General features: G+C 44.1%; 1 protein-coding gene across 2 annotated transcripts in view; it reads right to left on the reverse strand.

Moving 5' to 3' along the window:
* Nucleotides 1–22,218, reverse strand: part of CNR1 (cannabinoid receptor 1) — a 119,709-nt gene that overhangs the window by 45,301 nt on the left and 52,190 nt on the right. For both annotated transcript variants that reach the window (XM_073626918.1, XM_073626920.1), the window contains one exon: nucleotides 14,010–14,084. The gene's annotated coding sequence lies outside the window, so the exon portion shown is untranslated. The remainder of the gene's footprint in view (nucleotides 1–14,009; nucleotides 14,085–22,218) is intronic.

Raw genomic sequence — 22,218 nt, forward strand, 5'->3', positions numbered from 1 at the left:
TCCCTCCAACTTATCTGACCTCTATGCCCTTAATTATATCCCCTTACTGACCCATCTTAGGAAAGAATTAGATACATGGAACTCATCCTCATTGCCTTGGTTTGGTTGCATCAACACACTCAAAATGGGCACCCTCCCTAAGCTACTTTATTTATTTCAAGCATTTCAAATGTCCAAGCATTTCTTCAGTTCCCTTCGCTCCATGTCTATATGTTTCATATGGCATCCAGGCCTATCCCGCATCCATCACACATTGCTCACGTACCCCAAAACTCAAGGGATATTAGGCCTCCCAGACTTTGAACTACACCATAGGGCGGCTCTGTTGGCTAGAATATTGGAATGGTTCCCTCGCCCCTTCCCCGAAGCACCCACCGTGGTAGAACAAGATCTCTCCACCTTCGTCCTACGGCCCTACTGTAGGGATACAGGCAGCAGCTGCATTTACTTTGCTCCTCTTCCCTATTGACCACCACTGCCTTAAATTTATGGTACAAAAAAGGGCTGTCATCACTTCTATCCACAGACCCCTCACCCTTCACATTATTGTTTGACCACCCTGCACTCACTCAGGGAATGGGGTCTCATATGGTAGGCCCGTACACACGTCCTACCTGGCCTATAGCTGGTTCATTTGTACATTCCACCTCAGGTACCCCTGTTGTGCCAAGGGACTATGGTAACTGGCTTACGCCCCTTCACATATCCTCCTTCTGCTCTGATCTATTCTCCTCCTCCCAAATTCATAGAACCTTGACAGGTTGTGAACAGTTGTGCTCTCTCTCAGAAACACCCAGGCACCTGCTCTCTACCATCTACAAATTACTACACAATCAACCTCCCTCTTACACCAGGAGGTGGTCTGCGGACTTGGGAAGAGAGCTTTCGTTAGTCGATTGGCAAAAGTCATTCCAGTTCACGCACAAATTATCCATATCCTGCTACAAAAAAACTTTAAACTCCTTTCCAAATGGTACAGTGACCCTCAATCTCTGAATAAATTAATCCCATCAGTCCCCCCTTCATGCTGGAGATGCAGATCGGCAGAGGGAACCTATCTCACATTTGGTGGAACTGTACTGGAATACAACCCCTCTGGTCACAAGTTTTTTCCATACACAGCAGCCTTTATGATCAGCCACTGGCACCCACCCCAGAGATAGCTTTATTATCCATGCTTCTGGGCTCCATAGCCTCCCAAAAACGAAACTTATTCTTTTTCTTGTCAGCTGCCTGGTAACTAATCTCTCTATCTTGGAAAACAACTACCACCCCTTTGTCTTTATGGGTCTCCATGGTCAACGACATCATGCATATGGAAGAGATGCTAGCCCTAGACAATGACACATATGACAAATTTAAGCTCCTATGGCTCATTTGGATTGACTTTTCTACCTTGGACTCTTAAAAATGTGCTGGCACCCCTGGCCAACATGGAAACACTTCCTGATTCCACTACACAGGTTTGCTCCCCCAAGGTTTGCTCAATACCCCTCTGATTCTCTCTCCTCTTGCTCTGCATCTGAACTTTTCACCCTTTGTTTTTCTCTCTTTCCCTTTTTCCCCTGTCCATTTTCACTCCTCCTCCCACCCAAATCCAAATTTTCTACCCCCCAACTTCAACACGCTCTACTTTGAGACGTAAGGTTTTAGCCTCTTAACCACTTCTGGACCGCTGCACACCGATATACGTCGGCTGTTTGAAGAGGGATAGCTTTGTTATGGCAGCAGCTAGCTGCCATGACTCTAGTATCCTCTTCTTCAGCGGGTGGTTCGTTTTTCAATAATAGTGGTCTCTGCTGCGGATTTGCCGTGAGATCACTTTTATCGGTGGCGGGAGAGAGCCCCCCTCTCGCCACTCTCCGGTGCCCTCCGCCGCTTACCAGAGTCGTCGGCAGCGGCATAGGCAATCGGGTCCTCTTCCGTGTGTGGTATGGAGACGAGTGAGGGGAAGATGGCCCCCACTCGTCTCCATACCATTGCAGGGCGGAAGCGACATTAAAATGTCACTTTCACCCATAGCTCTTAAAGGACCATTTTTTAATTTTTTCTCAAAATGACATTTTTTTTTTTTTTTTTATTGCATTTTTGTGTAAATATGAGATCTGAAGTCTTTTTGACCCCAGGTCTCATATTTAAGAGGTCCTGTCATGATTTTTTTATATTACAAGGGATGTTTACATTCCTTGTAATAGGAATAAAAGTGACACTTTTTTTTTAAAACAGTGTAAAAATAAATAAAAAAGGTAAAATAAGAAAAAAAAATTAAAAATTTTAAACGCGTCCCATCCCGCCGAGCTCGCGTGCAGAAGCAAATGCATACGTGAGTAGCCCGCATATGAAAACAGGGTTCAAACCACATACGCGATCGGTAGTGCGAGAGCAATAATTCTAGCCCTAGACCTCCTCTGTAACTCAAAACATGCAACCTGTAGAATTTTTTAAACGTCGCTTATGGAGATTTTGTAAGGGTAAAAGTTTGTCAGCATTCCACGAGCGGGTGCAATTTTGAAGCGTGACATGTTGGGTATCAGTTTACTCAGCATAACATTATCTTTCACAATATATAAAAAAAATGGGCTAACTTTACTGTTGTCTTATTTTTTAATTAAAAAAAGTGTATATTTTCCAAAAAAAGTGCGCTTGTAAGACTGCTGCACAAATACGGTGTGACAGAAAGTATTGTAACGACCATTTTATTTTCTAGGGTATTAGAAAAAAATGTATAATGTTTGGGGGTTCTAAGTAATTTTCTAGCAAAAAAAAACATGTTTTTAACTAAACAACAAATCTCAGAAAGAGGCTCGGTCCTTAAGTGGTTTATATTACAAGCTACCTACATAATGGTACTTCACCTAGGCTTATGTTTCGACATGCATTAGATACGTGCATTATATTGTACAATTTCCTGTAATGAACATTTTCTAATTGACTATGTTCTTCTATTTTGTTATATATAATAAAAATATATTTCACTTTAATCACAGCATAGGTCAGCAGGTGGTGTGTGCCTGCATGTGCCTGAAACCCCAGAAATAGCAAGCGGTTAAAGTACCTGACTGATATCGATAGCCTGTCTTGGTATTTATTTTTGAACATATTTACATTATGACCTGGTGAGGTGCCCTTCAAATGTCTTTACTGTGATCATATATTGACAATTTTTACAACTAGTGCTTCACACTAGAAGAATTGTTTTCAGGCCAAAACGGTATTAATGTCAGGAAAACACATTCCATTCCCCACTTTTCTGATTCTCCTTTAGAAAGGCTTTTTTATTCTACACCAGATATTCTCACAGTGAACTTCTGTGAATCGCTATATTTTTTCCCATGTCTGTAATGCAGAATAATGAAAATAATATATATTTCTATGCTACTATTATGGAGTTACAGTTGGACTGCAAAATGACCCTGATTGTTTAAAGTAGGCAAATTGTATACAGTAAATGATCTGTCATTGCAATAATACAGGTTCCCTTGTCCCCCTGTAATATTGTTTTATTACCCATTGTTCACTTCCTGTAATATGGTGAGGGGGTCATTTATTACCCATTGATTCTGCCAATGGATCTATTTGTTCACTTCCTGTAATTGGGTGAGGGGGTCATTTGTTCCTCAATGAAATTGTGCAGCAGCCTTGTCACTCTGTAGACACTGTAGTCTTAGATGGACACGAAGTTTCCAAATGGAATTTATGAAAAAGACAAAAAATATTTTATACCTGTATATAAAAATAATTAAAAATGTTTCTTCCCTGGATTGATCTCCAGATCCCAACAATAATGTTGATGATCTGGACGACTTTTGCATTTACTTTACAAGAAAGAAATGGTCACATTAGTGAATATAGGGGGTTATTTACCAAAGGCAAATCCACTTTGCACTACAAGTGCACTGCAAGTGCACTTGGAAGTGCAGTTGCTGTAGATCTGAGGGGGACATACAAGGAAAATAAAAAACAGCATTTTTGCTTGCACATGATTGGATGATAAAATCAGCAGAGTCTCCCCTCATATCAGAGCTTCCCCTCGGATCTACGGCGATCTACAGCGACTGCACTAATTTTTCCCTCATCAACTTGACTTAATGTTATCCAAGTGGTACTCTGCTACATTTGTCGCAATGTAACATCCAAAGGGGAATAAAGCTCTCCTGAAGTAAAACATGTATTTTCCTTTTGAGCTTTACCATTCCTCCATGTTACATACAACATATCATTTTAATCAACAGACTTTGTTGATTATAGTTTGGGGTAAATATCTTGGGGTGTATAAATTATATTAATGCTACAGTAGAAAAAAATTACAGGACAATGTTTTTTTTTTTTTTTTTTCTAATGTACTATATATTCCAAATACAAACCAATAAAAAAACAAAAATTCTCAAGAGGGTAAAGTCTTTCTAAACAATTACTTAAAAAGATGGTCATAAAGGCCTGTTTTCATACACTTCCTGTTATAGGATGAAAGTGATCTGTCACCCAAATGTAAAGTCTTTGTAAACAATTACTTAAAAAGATGGCCATAAAGGCCTGTTTTCATACACTTCCTGTTATAGGATGAAAGTGATCTGTCACCCAAATGTAAAGTCTTTCTAAACAATTACTTAAAAAGATGGCCATAAAGGCCTGTTTTCATACACTTCCTGTTATAGGATGAAAGTGATCTGTCACCCAAATGTTCTCCTGCATTGTCAGCCTGTCACATGCGCTTCCAGTGGAGACTATAAACAGCTGTGATGACATACATTGTGCTAGCATGGTCTGCTTTTTTAACCCTAAGCTAGCTTTGAATAAATACAGATGCCACTGAAGCTGCTGCATATAGAGAAACGGATGCCAAATGTTCAGGATTACCTGGACAGTCCCACATCTTGGATCTCAGTCATGATAATGCTTTGTACCAGGCGATGTCCTGGGATCACAGTGTCACTCTTATTTGAGTTACTCTGCATGCTCAGTAACTCAATAAAGGCATTCATTATAATGATCAGGGGCACTCTCTGAATAATTTAAGGAGGGGTTTTGGTGGCTCATTACAGTAAAGAGGTTAAGTCTGGGCAGGGGTTCCCAATCACTGTGCAAGCCTGAAGCAGATTGTGGGCATGGTTAACTGTGTTTAGCAAAAGCTGTAAGTTAGTTTTACTAGCAATTCTTTATATTTAGACCAGGGTGTAACGATATCACGTATGGGACATGAAAAGCTGTAGCTAGCTGCCATCTTGTGTGGAAGTAGCCATGACAGTTTTGAGAACCATGTAACCTCACAGAGAACTCTGAACTCCGTCTTCCCCACCTTAGGAATTCAAAGCTTTTTAAGTTCAACAGAAAAGGTTATCTCAACAGAGAAAACAGTTCAGGCCTGTCGTAAAACTGTCACCCTCCCCATTCAGAGACCAAACAGGCCTAGGTCGTAAAGTCTTCTGAATACACCTCATAAGAATAAGTATGAAATTTCAGCATGTTTCATAACTTCTGACTTAGTAATAGCACAGACATAATCTGGACATATTTAGCTTCCTCAGATAATAGGGAATGTTTCAAGTCCAGACACCCCTATGTCAGGTCATATGGGAAACCCCTGGGACCACTTATTCCTCCAAAGCAGGCTATACGTTATAGATATGGCATGTTTAGACTTGTTTTGAAGGAAATCTCAAGTTGAATAATAATATGGATATTTGGAGTCTGTAAACCCTACAGATGCAGATATATGAACATGTATTACAAAATGTACCTGGGACGTGGTCATGAGTGTAGACACCTCCCAGCAACCAACCCCTACACCAGCTGACCAGATGATTGGTTACTGGTCGCTGTCAACACCCCTTTTGATTTGACAGAAAAGAGGAGATGCCAAGACAATGGTCAGTTCTCCTTTTACCATCCAAGAAGTAACATCTGCCAAGTCGAGAACCGATTACCTAGCTCATCGATCGAACTCTGATCAACCCTCGGACATTAATTGCAAGTATTCTCTCTTCCCAATTCTACCTTATTGCTTTGTGGCTGTATATTGTCTTTATATTTTGAAACATCTTTCTTCTGTAAATATTTTATTTGCATCAACCTTGACCTTTTCATAATAAACCCTTATGTTGAAAAGTGTTAACCTTGTCTCTAAAGCTCTTAATGCAAGCTATAAACGAACCTGCCTCTTGAAGGGCGCTACTGTTGTAGAGTAAGACTCTGAGCAGATCTGTCTGTAGTGGCAGTGTGTGTGTCAGACGCTTATTCTAAAATTATAATTGGTATTGCAAAATTACGAGTCTCCCCCGGCTCGGTCTTTTAAACGGGGGTGGTGGCAGTTAAAGGGTTAATTGTGTAATTAGCCCAGTGACAATCACTCTCAGGCTGCTCGCACCTAGATTGTGGTCCCGCAAGCTGGAAAATCTTTGTGCTGGGCGCAGCTGAGAGTGGCATTGTTACGTAAGTGACAGCGTGGTGTGAGGTTGGCCGGTCCTTTGTCGCGAGTTAGCGAGGAGGGCAGGGATCTGACACCCGCGTTCGTCACATATTGGCTGGCAGCGTAGCGGGATAGTTTCGCATTAAGAGCATTCAGTGCATTGTTAGGAATTAGCTCTGCACTGAAGGATTGTAACCTTTGTGGAAACAGTCCTTAGAGACAAGCTGGTGCATATTTTTTATTTCGATTTTTTCAAGAGAGACATACAGCAACAGCTCCTTCCTACACCTTCTTCCTATCTCTTCTTTCTGTTCTATCTCTTCTGCTTGCAACATGTCTGGGTTATCAGCATATAAAAAGATGAGCAAGAATGAACTGACTGTTGAGTGCGCAGAAAGAGGAATTGATGTCGGTGGCAAAAATCGTGAAGGCTTGATACATGCCTTACAGGAGTTTGATATCCGTGCACACCAGAACCTGGGGGAAACTGGACCAGAAAGGGTTTCCGCTACTCCAGAGCCCAGTGGTTCAGAGGCGGCCTCACCAGATGGGCAAGCAGAGACTGACACTGGAATACCACGGATTGTTACCTCCAAGCCACCACAAGAGCAGGCTAGCATCAGATTGCCTGAAAACATCATAGACTCTCTTCAAATGCAAGAAACTCTACAAAACCTCAGAGAGACGGATCCTGTGGTGTACCTGCAGTTTCTGGAACGCCAGGCTGAGCGAGAAGAGCGCAGGGCTGAGCGAGAGGCGGCAGAACGGCAGGCTGAGAGGGAGGCTGATCGTCGGCACGAATTGGAGATGGCTAGGCTCCAGCAGCAGCGACAGGCTCAGAACCTCGGATCCCTAGAGCACAGGGATGCCTCTCTGCCAGTGACCCCAGCAGCCAAGTTTCCAGTTATGGAAAAGGACAGTGACATTGACGTGTATCTACTGTCGTTTGAAAAAACTTGCCGTCAGTACCATCTGCCCCCAGCACAATGGGCCCGGTACCTGACACCAGGGCTACGAGGCAAGGCCATGGATGCTTATGTCGAACTGTCAGAAGAACAGTGCGACGATTATGCGGCCCTAAAAGCTGCAATCATCCAAAAGTTTCAGCTAACCCCGGAAGTGTACCGGAAGCGTTTTAGGTCCTTGCAAAAGGGGCCTGGGGACTCATACATGGATGTGGTAGGTCGCTTACGTACCACATTCCGGCAGTGGACTAAAGGCTTGGAAGCCGATTCTTTTGAATCCCTGGAAGATCTTATGATTGCAGATCAACTTTTGCACATCTGTCCTACAGACGTCAGACAGTTTGTGCTGGAGCGAAAGCCAGCCTCTGCCAAAGCAGCAGCAGAACTGGCAGATACCTATATCCACTCTCGGGTATCTGACCATCGCAAGGCTCCTCTGAATGGCTGGAAAGGAGGGAAATCGCACACGGCAACCCCTCCTATGCCTACCAAACAAGTTCCTCAGCAGCCGGAACCTGCAACTCCTGGAGCCAAGGCCTTCCTAACGGACAAACGCAAATGCTACAACTGTGGGGGAGCCGGACATCTCAGGGCGCAGTGCCCTGAGCAGAAGAAGACGACATCACCTGGCCATCCGGCTAGCAACCCTTCCGCTGTGCTGCTCGTCAGTGGGAAACCTCCCGGAACCAATGCCAACTTGCAGCCAGTCATCGTAGGCCACCGGACTGTAACAGGCTTTCGTGACACCGGAGCTGAAGTCACATTGGTCAGACCAGAGGTTATAGAAGAAACAGACATCATCCCAGAGAAGTTCCTTACCCTCACCGGAGTTGGGGGGACCCGTTCCTGTGTACCCCGTGCCTATGTTTTTATTGATTGGGGTGCCGGAAGTGGGATGAGAGAGGTGGGTGTCTCGGAGGAGATCCCCACTGCAGTGTTGTTGGGTTCTGATTTAGGTACCCTGGTTTCATACTATGCCCCTGCTAAAAGCACCCCAGATGCTCCCACAGATCTCTCTGGACCTCCCAAGGTACTGTTTACCGATGTTGGGGTAATATCTGGGCAACCTGTAGATGGACAGCGGGAGGGGGAGGGTGGAGTGGAAGTGCAAGGTCCTCCTTCTTCAGAGACAGGAGAGGAGGCCCCCTTGCCAGTGAAGGTAACTGATGTATGTTCCAATGATGCTGAACTGATAAAGGTTAAATGTGATGATAATGATGATGATGATGATGATGATGATAATGCATTGCCAGTACTGGTGGTCACTCGCAGTGCTGCAAAGGCAGCCGAGGTGCAGGCCCTGGTCGCAGAACAGCAGGAGGAGGTCTCTGGGCCCTCTCCCTGTTCTGACCCAGTGGACTCCACCTCTGTTGAGCCTCAGCAGCTGTCCATGTTTGCCACAGGACTGCTGGCTGGGACCTGTTGTTCCGCCTTTGAAACAGCACTGCAGACAGACCAAACACTAGCACAGCTCAGGAGTCTAGCTGATCGCCCCCCTGCAGAGAATGACAAACAAAAGGTCTATTGGGACAAAGGTAAACTGTACAGAGAAAATATGCCTGCAGAGGGGAATGAGGCTGACCTAGGTAGCAGGGAGCTGGTTGTACCCAGTCAATTTAGGGGACAGCTGCTAAAAGTGGCTCATGAGATTCCCCTCGCAGGGCACTTGGGGATCACTAAGACCCGAGGGCGGTTGATACATAACTTTTATTGGCCTACAATGCTCGCTGACATAGCTGACTACTGTCGGTCCTGTGTTACCTGCCAGCGAGTTGGCAAGGCAGGGGATGTACACAGGGCTCCGCTAAAACCTTTGCCTGTGATTGACGAACCTTTTAAGAGGGTGGCAGTGGATATCATTGGGCCTTTGGCCATCCCTAGCAGTTCAGGCAAACGTTTTATCCTTACAGTTGTCGACTATGCCACGCGTTATCCGGAGGCGGTGGCTCTCTCCTGCGTCCGGGCAGACAAGGTCGCTGATGCTCTGCTGGGAATCTTCACAAGAGTGGGATTCCCGGCTGAGCTCATTAGCGATCAAGGCCCTCAGTTTGTGTCCGACTTGATGCAAGCTCTCTGTCGGAAAATACAGATGACGCATATCATGGCCAGTCCTTATCACCCACAAACGAACGGTTTGTGCGAGCGTTTCAATGGAACTTTGAAACAAATGTTGTGCACCTTTGTGCACTCCCAGGGTAAGGACTGGGAACGATATCTGCCTCATCTGCTGTTTGCTTACAGAGAGGTGCCTCAGGAGTCCACAGGCTTTTCGCCATTTGAACTTTTGTACGGACGGAGGGTAAGAGGACCCCTGGACCTAATCCGTGAGACCTGGGAGGGCAAGATTGCCGACTCAAAGGTCTCTGTTGTGGATTATGTCCTAAAATTCAGAGATAAAATGGAGACGCTGGTGGAAATTGTGCGGGAGAACATGACCCAGGCCCAGACTAGGCAGAAAGAGTGGTATGACCGTAACGCTAGGGAGCGGACCTATGACATTGGTCAGAAGGTGTATGTTCTGCTTCCCCTGCGGCAGAACAAGCTCCAAGCCGCATGGGAAGGCCCGTACACCATCACCCAGCGTCTGAATGATGTCACCTACTTGGTCAGGTTGGGAGAAGGGCGTAGACGGCAGAAGGCCATTCATGTTAACATGATCAAAGCCCATCATGAGCGCACGGCCTATGTCATGCCGGTCTGCAGCAGGCCAGAGCCCGAGGAGGCTGATCCACTTCTGGACCTGCTAGCAGACACCAGGGAGGTAGACTCAGAACTCCTGATAAACTCCAATCTTACCCCCACCCAGGTACCTGGACTGAAGCGAGTGCTGGCAGTACATGGTAGCAGGTTTACGGGAAAGCCTGGGAGGACACACCTCGCTGTCCACCAGGTGGACACCGGGGCACATCCCCCCATTAAACAGTCGGCCTATCGCGTCTCCCTGGAGGTGCTGGCCGACATGAAAAGGGAGGTGGAGGAAATGCTGCAGCTGGGGGTGATTCAGAAGTCCCACAGTGCCTGGGCGTCCCCAGTAGTCTTGGTCCCCAAAAAGGACCAGACGACCAGGTTCTGTGTGGACTACCGGAAACTGAATGCCATCACTACTGCAGATGCCTACCCTATGCCCCGGATTGATGAGTTGTTAGATAGGCTGGCGGCCGCCCGTTATATAACAATCATGGATCTGAGCAGGGGGTACTGGCAAATTCCTCTGGCCCCTGAGGCTCGGGAAAAGTCGGCCTTCATCACCCCATTCGGATTGTTCGAGTTTACCGTCATGCCGTTTGGGATGAAGAATGCCCCAGCTACCTTCCAGAGAGTCATGAATGACTTACTGGAGGGGCTGGAAACCTTTGCCGTAGCCTACTTGGATGACATCGCCGTGTTCAGCCCTACCTGGGAAGAACACCTGGTGCACCTGTCACAGGTCCTAGACCACCTGACAGCCGCCAATCTGACTGTCAAACCCAGTAAGTGTCAGATTGGCATGACTGATGTGCAGTACTTGGGACACCAGGTAGGAGGAGGTACCCTGAAACCCGAGACAGGGAAGGTTGAGGCCATCCTGGCCTGGCCTACCCCTCAAACCAAAAAGCAGGTTATGTCTTTCTTGGGGACCGCTGGCTACTATAGGAAATTTGTATGTAACTATAGTAGCCTGGCCAAACCTCTGACTGACCTAACCAAAAAGAAACTGCCCAAGGTGGTGTCTTGGACACCAGAATGTGAGCAGGCATTTCAGGCCTTGAAGGGGGCGCTGGCCAGCGCACCTGTGCTGCAGGCTCCAGACTTCACCCGCCGTTTCCTTGTGCAGACGGATGCCTCTGCCTTTGGATTGGGTGCAGTCCTGAGCCAGGTGGACGAGGCCGGAGAGGAGCATCCCATACTCTACCTGAGCAGGAAGCTGCTTCCCAGGGAAGTAGCATATGCCACGATCGAAAAGGAGTGTCTTGCGATCGTGTGGGCTCTCCAGAAGTTACAAACGTACCTTTATGGACGGCACTTCACTGTGATCACAGATCACAATCCCTTGAGCTGGCTAAATCGTGTTGCTGGGGAGAATGGCAAACTACTTCGGTGGAGCCTAATTCTTCAGCAATACGATTTCACCATCCAGCATAAGAAAGGCAGCGCCCATGGCAATGCTGATGGGCTGTCACGACAAGCCGAGCCCGCAGGAGTCGGTTGCGTCAGGAGGGAAATTGTAGTTCCCTCCCATGCAACCACCTAAGGGGGGAGGTGTAACGATATCACGTATGGGACATGAAAAGCTGTAGCTAGCTGCCATCTTGTGTGGAAGTAGCCATGACAGTTTTGAGAACCATGTAACCTCACAGAGAACTCTGAACTCCGTCTTCCCCACCTTAGGAATTCAAAGCTTTTTAAGTTCAACAGAAAAGGTTATCTCAACAGAGAAAACAGTTCAGGCCTGTCGTAAAACTGTCACCCTCCCCATTCAGAGACCAAACAGGCCTAGGTCGTAAAGTCTTCTGAATACACCTCATAAGAATAAGTATGAAATTTCAGCATGTTTCATAACTTCTGACTTAGTAATAGCACAGACATAATCTGGACATATTTAGCTTCCTCAGATAATAGGGAACGTTTCAAGTCCAGACACCCCTATGTCAGGTCATATGGGAAACCCCTGGGACCACTTATTCCTCCAAAGCAGGCTATACGTTATAGATATGGCATGTTTAGACTTGTTTTGAAGGAAATCTCAAGTTGAATAATAATATGGATATTTGGAGTCTGTAAACCCTACAGATGCAGATATATGAACATGTATTACAAAATGTACCTGGGACGTGGTCATGAGTGTAGACACCTCCCAGCAACCAACCCCTACACCAGCTGACCAGATGATTGGTTACTGGTCGCTGTCAACACCCCTTTTGATTTGACAGAAAAGAGGAGATGCCAAGACAATGGTCAGTTCTCCTTTTACCATCCAAGAAGTAACATCTGCCAAGTCGAGAACCGATTACCTAGCTCATCGATCGAACTCTGATCAACCCTCGGACATTAATTGCAAGTATTCTCTCTTCCCAATTCTACCTTATTGCTTTGTGGCTGTATATTGTCTTTATATTTTGAAACATCTTTCTTCTGTAAATATTTTATTTGCATCAACCTTGACCTTTTCATAATAAACCCTTATGTTGAAAAGTGTTAACCTTGTCTCTAAAGCTCTTAATGCAAGCTATAAACGAACCTGCCTCTTGAAGGGCGCTACTGTTGTAGAGTAAGACTCTGAGCAGATCTGTCTGTAGTGGCAGTGTGTGTGTCAGACGCTTATTCTAAAATTATAATTGGTATTGCAAAATTACGAGTCTCCCCCGGCTCGGTCTTTTAAACGGGGGTGGTGGCAGTTAAAGGGTTAATTGTGTAATTAGCCCAGTGACAATCACTCTCAGGCTGCTCGCACCTAGATTGTGGTCCCGCAAGCTGGAAAATCTTTGTGCTGGGCGCAGCTGAGAGTGGCATTGTTACGTAAGTGACAGCGTGGTGTGAGGTTGGCCGGTCCTTTGTCGCGAGTTAGCGAGGAGGGCAGGGATCTGACACCCGCGTTCGTCACACAGGGGTCTCCAAACTTTCTATACAAAAGGCCAGTTTACTGTCCTTCAGACTTTAGGGGGGGGGGGGGAGCAGTCTGTGGCCAATGGGAGGAAAAACAACGCCCTATCTTTGGTGTCAGTAGGATGAATAGAGCCCTATCGTTGGTGTCACTGGGAGGAATTGTGCACCATCATTGGTTGTCATTGGGCTCATTTGTTGGTGTCATTGGGAGGCATTGTACCCCCTTGGCTGGTGTCATTGGGAGGAATTGTGCCCCAATCATTGGTGTCATTGGGCCCAATTTTTGGTGTCATTGGGAGGAATTGTGCCCCTTCATTGGGGTCGGTGAGATAATTATGTCCTATTGTGGGTTTAAGTGGATGAAACAGTGCCCCAAGGCTCGGAGAAGCAAGCAAATGGCCACATCTGGCCCCCGGGCCGCAGTTTGTAGACCACTGATATAGATATTAAACTGTCAAGTTGATAGGCTAAGAGAGAAGATAAACTTCCCAGAAACATGTTTCCAAGCAACAAGATCCAATGATCATGCAATGGGGGAAGAGGTCGACTAACAGAGTAAAAGGTGGCTGACCAGTGCAGACGAGTGTGCACTTCAGCACTGGAGTGTGCCCTACAGACTAGACCTAGAGTTCCATCTACCCCCTACACCAGTGATGGCGAACCTTGGCACCCCAGATGTTTTGGAACTACATTTCCCATGATGCTCCACTACACTGCAGAGTGCCAGAGCATCATGAGAAATGTAGTTCCAAAACATCTGGGGTGCCAAGGTTTGCCATCACTGCCCTACACCAAAGCTAGTGGCTGCAGCGGTTGGTCCTAGCATATGATGCATATGATGCCTCCCTTCTTAATACTACTGCAGAGGGATCACAATATGCGAGTGCATTACTTTTTAAAACTTCCATTAAAGTTTTACATATGTCATTGTCTTTGATTTACTTTGCAGATAACTTTATTCACAGTTTGACTTTAGGGACAGAGTGGCTTAATAAAATACATAATATCTATCGTTTTAGATAATGCTAGCAAGTCAAATATTAAGTATACATCACCTGAAGATCAGAATGGAGAGTCCATTTTGGTTTGCTGATTTCAAAGACCACCCAAGTGTACAGTGTAGTTTTAATCTGTAGAATAAAATGAAAATATTTAAAATTTGTGTACATATGAAACAGTTGCAAAATCTATTGTATTTTAAAGTTAGTGTTTTGGACATTGCATTAAATTGCAATTATAATTATGTTAAAATTTTAGGAAAGCTATAGTCCAAAAAAAATACTCTTGATAGTTTAAAAGTATACCTGTGAGAAGCAGGTGAACACTTTTATGAGTTTGTTTTAAAGCTGAACTCCGGGATAGCAAATATTGTCTAAACACAAGAGGTTTTGTGTATTCTTACTTGATTCTTGGTGTGCTATTTGAATTTCTTCTAAATCTGTGGAGTAATCAAATGTTAAATTTTGCCTCTGTGCAGGAGCTTTGTAATAAAGACTTGTCACTGCTGCTCTCTCTCTTTGTGCAGTGACTGGTCCTGTATCCAGCCCCTTTTGTAGTCTTCATTAAGAGCCCTTTCACACTGCCAGCGCCCAAAAATCGCTGATAACGCACCGCTTAAACTAGCAGCGCTTTACCAGCATTTTTCGAGCGCCAGCGGAGCGATTTTAACCCCTGCTAGTGGCCGAATAAAGGGTTAAAAGCGCACACAAAGCACCGCTGCCAAAGTGCTTTTCAGGTGCTTTCCATTGATTTCAATGGGAAGGGGCACTTTAGGAGTGGTGTATTCACCTCTCCTAAAGCACTGCAAAGAAGCTGCTTACAGGACTTTTTTTGATGCCTTGCCAGCGCAGCAGCTCAGTGTGAAAGCACTCGGGCTTTCACATTGGAGTTGCAGATGAGGCTTCTTTCTGGTGCTTTACAGGCGCTTTTTTTAATGCTAAAGTGCCTGAAAAACGCCCCAGTGTGAAAGGGGTCTAAGCCTGCAGTGGATGTAACGTGACAGGGTCTGCCCTGCACAGGAAACGTTCGGTTAAGCACAATGCAACATCTGTGTTTGCAAAGGCATTTGAAGCACACAAAGTGGAAGGGCTATTAAGGAATATGTTTATTAAAAATTTTTGTGCCCGGAAATCAGCTTTAAGTATGTAGAATGTGAAGTATAAACAAAACAGCAGCAACAACTCTAGCATTTTATTGTAAACCTTTAAATCTAGATACTAGGCACTACAAGGTACCACACTGTATGTTACTTGTTATTGCGGGCCCTTCAACAATTCCTCAGTGTACCCCCAAAATTATTTTCTGAAAATCAGCCTTTAATAGATTTAGCCTTTCCCATGTGCTACAGGCGCTCAAAGTTTAGGACATTTTGGGGACTCTAGGAAAGCTGACACCCATTGTACAAATCATTACACAGCCATACACGGTGTCAGCTTTGGATAAATATACCTAACATGATGGGTCTTGTTAACCTTTTTGCATATAGTTATTATTCACATTATTCAACTGACATTTATACCAGAGTGAGTATTGTAAGTTATAGTTGATTTTCAGCAATGATGACAAAATTATGCAGATGTCAAATAGAGGCCTTTTCTAATAATGAACACTATGTTGCTATAGCAAAATGATCATAAATAGAATTTTTTGCAGTAAGCAGATCATCCCCTAATCTTTCATTTACCATTAAGTGTCTAATAGCTATTTTAACTCCATGGTAGCTTGATGACACAATGCACTTTTATTAGTATTATCTTCAACCTTGGCATTTTCAAGAAAATGTATATTCTTTTCAATGCTTTTTTTTTTAATAAACACAGCTTGATATAAACATAACTCACTGAAAATACACAATACTTTTCTCTATAAGTGACAGTGAGCGTGTTATTTTTTTTTTTTCTTTAGTAAAAGGCGAAAGATTTATTCGATCTGAAGAGAAACCAGAGTATCAGTGAGTGTATTATGACCACAGTTGGTCATTTGACTATTGACCGTCAGGCATAACATTTTGCCATGACAGTCCTCTTACATATGATAAGTTTTTGATTATCTTGCAGGCATTAAAATGTTCCAAGCTTTATTTGGAAAAGAGATAACAGTGAAATTCAATTGAAAAATGGGTGTATTTCTCCTAAACAACAACAAAGTTAAAGTGTTATTAAACCCAGGACCTTGCATTCACTATAACTGGTTTCCCACAGTACACAGACCATGGAAATGCAATTTTAGCAAGAATAAACCGCTAAATACTTTATCATTAGCAGTATATATCAGTCAAAACTGGAGAGTGCAACATCTGGTGCATCCCTGCAGGGAAACCAATCAGCTCCCATTCTTTTTTTTTTTTTTGTGAAAGCTTAATTGAACAAGCTGAAGATGAAAGTTGATTGGCTACCATGTACAGCTGCACTAGATTTTTCAGTCTCCAGTTTTAGTAAATCAACCCCACTGTTATGTACAAAAATGCTGGTCTCTCAATTATCTACGTATGATGCAGGGGCGTAACTAGAAATAGCAGGGCCCCATAGCAAAATATTGTATGGGGCCCCCTGCAAACAGACCCCCCCCCCCACAGCTGCCCTAGTGTCAATGCAGCGTGACCTGTGCCCCATACAGCGTGACCTGTGCCCAATACAGCCTGGTCTGCCTGTGCCCCATACAGCCCCACCTATGCAGAGGAAGAGGCAAGCCACCTGGAGCAGCAGAGAGCGGGATTGATTGCCCGCTGTAATAGCTTTCATTTGAATTTCCTGTCTTCCCGGGGCTCATCGTCACATAGCCCCACCTCTTGGCCCGACGCCTTTGATGATGTCACATGTCCCGCATTGGATCGGCGTTCTGTCTATCAAAGGCACCGGGCCAAAAGGTGGAGCTATGTGACGTGAGCCCCAGGAACACTGGAAGTTCTAATGAAAGCTCTTACATCGGGCAGTTCAGCTCTCTGCTGATACGGACAGCTCGCCTCTTCCTTTCCTCTCTCTTCCCCTGGCTGGCAGACTGTGCCGGTGGTGCTCTTATCCTCACTGGGCCCCACTCGGTTGCGGGCCCCATAGCGCCCGCATGGGTCGCTATGGTGGTAGTTACGCCCCTGGTATGATGTAATTTAGCAGTATATACCCACCATACAGCAGGAAAAATATCTTTAATTGGCTGGTTAAATTATCTGATGCTAAATTTAAAATGAAAATTCACCTATTTGTTACTTTTAACAACTGTTAAACTCCAGTCTCATATAAGTAGGTGTCAAAGATTGTAAAAAAAAAAAAAAAATTCTCTGGGAAATTTGACATGCTCGGTACCTCCTCAAATTAAAATGTTTATGATTTGTAAGTAGTTGGGATTTTTTGGCTTAGTTATTTGTGTTGCTTAAGCAACTTTCCCCTCAAAATGTCCTCCTTTGTTTCATCTGCCTTTGTGTTTACCATAGCAATTGTTTGCAGGTGTTGTTGCTCTAGAGATGTAGTATTATAATGTGTAATTCAGAACTTTCTGGTCTATTAGCATACAACAATAGGTTTAGTATTATTTTACATAATCTGGACTTCCAGGTAAATATCTGACCTTTGGTCTTTACTTGCAATCTCATATCCTTTGGGAATCAGTTTAACACCATGATATGGCAGTAAACCAGTGATAGGATGTTCACATTTCACAGGTGTAGGTAGTGAACCAACCTTTGCAATTAGAATTATATTAGCTTCTGTTACAGTGTATGGCCTGAATTGAGCTACCGTTTTTCAATAGTAAAATCTGTATACCAGCCATAATCTAGTTTATTTTTGTGTGTACTCTTTTGCTGTAAAACACAAATAAAGATTTTATTTCCCTTGGCTATTTTGTGCCAGTCTTACTACACCACTCAGTCTCTCCTGCAGCATTTTGCAAAATCTGTGTTTCACTGTTGTAGCATGTTGTTCTATTAGCTGGGCATTGTTTCAACTTGTGTACTCATCAAAGTTTTGTAGTGTTAACCAAATAAAAAAAAATGCTGTGGTGTCCCTCCCCCACCAAAAACCTATACCATACTCTTATGAGAGCATGCAGCCTGACAGGCCAGGAAAGAGGGGGAATGAGTGCGCACCCCCCCTCCTGAACAATACCAGGTGACATGCCCTCAACATGGAGGGGTGCTTTCTGCATAAAGCAAAAACCGACGGCCACTAGTGTTAACTTAACGCAAGGTTTCACTAGTAAAATACTGCATCACTTCACAAAATAGTGATTGCAGTATTTTAATAGCTTTACGTGAATACATTTTTTTTTAAATGCTGTGCAGTATATTACTGCATACTGGGTTGTAGTAAGATACCACTTTGTAAATGGAGCCCATTGTCATTTAAGGTGGACCAGGCTAGATTGAATAAATAGCTTTTAGTGATCTCTGTTATTCTGAAAGTTGGCATGGATTTGTTTAATGCAGAATAAGACATCATTTAAGAAGGGAATTCTTCTAAACCAATGACTTAAAGTGGAAATTCGCCCATAAGGGGAAGTTCCACTTTTCTGCCTCCTCCTCCCCTCTCTTTTAACTGTTAATCCAAGTGGAAGTGCAGCCTCTTGGGACACGTCACAGGTCATAGGAGACTGTAGCACTGTTCAGTGTGCAGCATGACTTGCACATGCACAATGGGGAGCTGGCTTTGAAGACACAAGTCACAGCTGGTTTCTCAGAATTAGCAAGGTGGTGCTGGGGAACTGAAGACTGGCAAAGAATCTGCCCGAGTGAGAACAGAGCTGAATCCCTGGACAGGTAAGTGTACTTTTTTTTTTAAGTCAGCAGCTATAGTATTTGTATACGCTGACTTTTAATATTTTTTTTGGGGGGGCGGGGGTGCTAAAGGACCTCTTTAAACTGGGTGTGCTAAATCATTGTTTTTGATGGGAATTTCGGCCCGCAATAGACCAATGAGAGTTTTTCGTCGGAAAATGCGACCATGTGTATGCTCCATCGGACTTTTGCTGGCCCAATTCCAGCCAGCAAAAGATTGAGAGCATGTTCTCAATTTTTCAGTTGGAAAAAAAATGCGATCATCTGTGGCGATTCCGACGCGCAAAATTCCTACGCATGCTCGGAAACAATTTGACGTATGCTCGGAAGCATTGAACTTCATTTTCTCGGCTCATCGTAGTGTTGTACGTCACCGCGTTCTTGACGGTCGTAAGTTCAGCAAACTTTTGCGTGACCGTGTGTATGCGAGGCAAACTTGAGCGGGATCCCGTCGGAAAAGCTGTCATATCTTTTTCCGACAAGAAATCCGATCGTGTGTACGCGGCATTACACTTTCGAATCCTTTGTTTCCGATGTAAAATTAAAGTTGGAAGTACATAAACACTAACTTGTATGCAAAACCAAAACTAGGTAACAAAACAAGCTGATCGGCAAGAACTTTTCAAAAACTGACAAAAAAAAATTATATAATTTTGACAATATCTAAGAAACTAGAGCTGATGAAGTCTAACCAATGCCGTTTTCTGAATCAATGCCCCAAACAACCATAAGAACAAATCTAAAAAAGCAAGGCACCAAGAAAAAAAGAATTTTTTTTGTTGGACTGTATTTATTATATACCAAGCCATGTGTGTTACAATATATAAAAGTATTTTCTAGGTCTTTTAGTATTTACCAATTGCTGTAATATAGCTAGATATAACCCTTTCCAACTTCTCTAGTTTTCACTGAGGTTTTCAGAGGATTTCAAAGGATTTAGACTATCTCCAATTCTGTCAGTCACCCTTTTCTATACATGAAAATTCTCTTTCTAGCAAAGCGCTGTGTGCTGATTGCAAATATATGCATGGAATAAATAAATAATAGTGCTGCAACCACTTGTTTTGGATAATTATATTATACACACACACTCTGTATATGTACACATAAAATATATGTATATAAAATATAATTACCCCCCTTTAATATAATCACATTTTTTTTTTTTTTATCCAACTGCATTTACTCAGTGCAACTTAAAACATTCAAGTGAAAGATATTACACCAACATGTCAGAAAGAAATGTAATTTAAAAAAAAAAAAAACAGAATCAACGAGTTGGAAAAAGGCTCACCATCCTCCTAAAACGTACTCAGCTGTGGCCATTTTGAGTAGCTCAACATGAAAAGAGCTTTCCTGGAGTATTTCAGTCCCTGGTAGGGCAACTGAAGCAAACAATCAACTATGGGTGGCAAAGCACTGTCACTGGGATCTCAGGGATAAAGTTGTGGACAGGCACAAGTCAGGAGATAGATACAAAAAAATGTCAAAGGCTTTATCAATGCCTAGAGGCACAGTGAAGTCAATTATTAAAAAGTGGAAGGTATTTGGTAAAACACAGGCCCTCCCTGGATCAGGACATGGCTCCAAACTGGATTAAAGAGCCAGGAGGAAACTGGTCAGGAGGCTACCAAGAAGCCTACCAGCAACTCTGAAGCAGTTGCAGGAATTTATGACAAAGTGTGGTCATTGGGGTTGATTTACTAAAGGTAAATAGACTGTGCACTTTGAAAAGTGCAGTTGCACGTGCAATTGCAGCAGATCTTAGTAAATGAGAAGAAGCTCTGTTGATTTCCATCATCCAATCATGTGCAAGCAAAAATGCTGTTTTTTTATATTTTTGTTGCAGATGATTGGGTGTTCTTTGAAGTGAAGCATTACCTCATTTACTAAGCTTTGAAGCAACTGTGCGATCTCTGTGTGGGTGGAGCCCCACAGAGCTGCACCAATTTTAAATTTGGGGGTTGTGGGGGAGAGGAACCCCCATCCACTGTAATGGGTGGGGGACCTTGGAGGTTCAGAGCAACATGTTAAACATGTTACACCCTAAATATATGTAACAAAAAAGTGCTAAAAGTGAACTTAGTTTTCAGGTCACTTAAGCAATTTTTAGTAATTTAGGTTTGACTGCAGAAAAAGAAAAAAAAGGTTTAAACTACTTGCATATAAGTATAAGATAGAGGTCTTAATCCCTGATTCTGCCTGAGTTCTGCTTTCATTCTGAAAGGGATTATGCTGGGGAGGACAGTGACATTATCTTCTGTCCCCACAGTTACGAGTACCACCACTGCAGAGGAAAGACCACTGGATGAAAGGGTAAATCTGACCCCCATCTAAATCTGCTCTTTCAGCAGCTGTGGCTCATAGCATTGAGGCTACAGGATGATGAGTTTGATGTCAGCCCAGAGGAACTAATGGGTTGTACTGACAGGCCTTCTGCTGAGGTGCACAGAGCAGAATTGTGGGAAACAGATCAGAGGGTAGGGGCCCAGGCACCCATACCATGGATCCAGGTCCAGGTCACCCAGGAGAGGCTTTATGCAGGGATCAAACATCTGAGTGCGGCAGCCAATAGAGTACTCCCAGATGGCCAAGGCCAATGGCTGAAAATGATGAAAGCACACAATGACAAATTTGCCTATACCTTTCCAGTATGCAGTAGCCCTCTCCCATCTGCAAGGGGACAGGAGGAAATATCAGTGGTGCTGAACTTCATTTAGGCTCAGCTATGAGTCATCTAGAAGGGGGGAGATGTAACATAAATGTAAAAGTAGGGTCATTTTAACAAATGCTAAGATGTGACATAACCTGTAAAAGTAGCATGATTGTAGATATTGTATAATTCATTGGCATTAAAGATTCAGTATTCTCTTGATTCAGTAATCATTAGTAGACAGATGTTTCTCAATTAGAATGTGAGATAGAGGTCATGGAGGAGGCGTGACTGGATGTGGATGGAGGAGAGAGTCTGTGAGGAGTGAGAGCGTGTGTGAGCTCTCACCCCGTTCCACGTTTATGCCCCTCTGCGAGTAATGGGGGCAATGTGTTCCCAGCAGTGACCGGTGGATACCTGTGTGTATACCTGTGTGCTAGCGGCTGTCATTGCCGGCGTCCTCCGGCACCGGTGCGGGGAGACATCGGAGCCCTCGGCAATCCTTGATAGCACTCGGATTTGGAAATCCCAGAAGAGTGGGGAAATCCCACGAGAGTATGGATGGCTGCTGTGGGAGCAAGCAGCGTGGTGCCGGCAAAGGAGGACGAGTGTGAGAGTACCCAGAGCGCCCAGTAAGCCGAGCAGAGGAGCCGGAGACACGATGAGAAACACACCGGATCATCTGAATGGCCTCTGAATGTTTAAGAGGTGGGAGAGAGCAAATGTAATCTATGCCGAGGAGCGGAGATATTGCTTTTCCTTTTCATATTATATATCATACGCGGAGGTGGCCGGATGTTTTTTCCTGTTGTTTAGAGTGTCAGAGCCAGAGACCTGTTATTCA

This window comes from Aquarana catesbeiana, linkage group LG04 (assembly GCF_042186555.1).
Source record: "Aquarana catesbeiana isolate 2022-GZ linkage group LG04, ASM4218655v1, whole genome shotgun sequence".
Taxonomy (NCBI): Eukaryota; Metazoa; Chordata; class Amphibia; order Anura; family Ranidae; genus Aquarana; species Aquarana catesbeiana.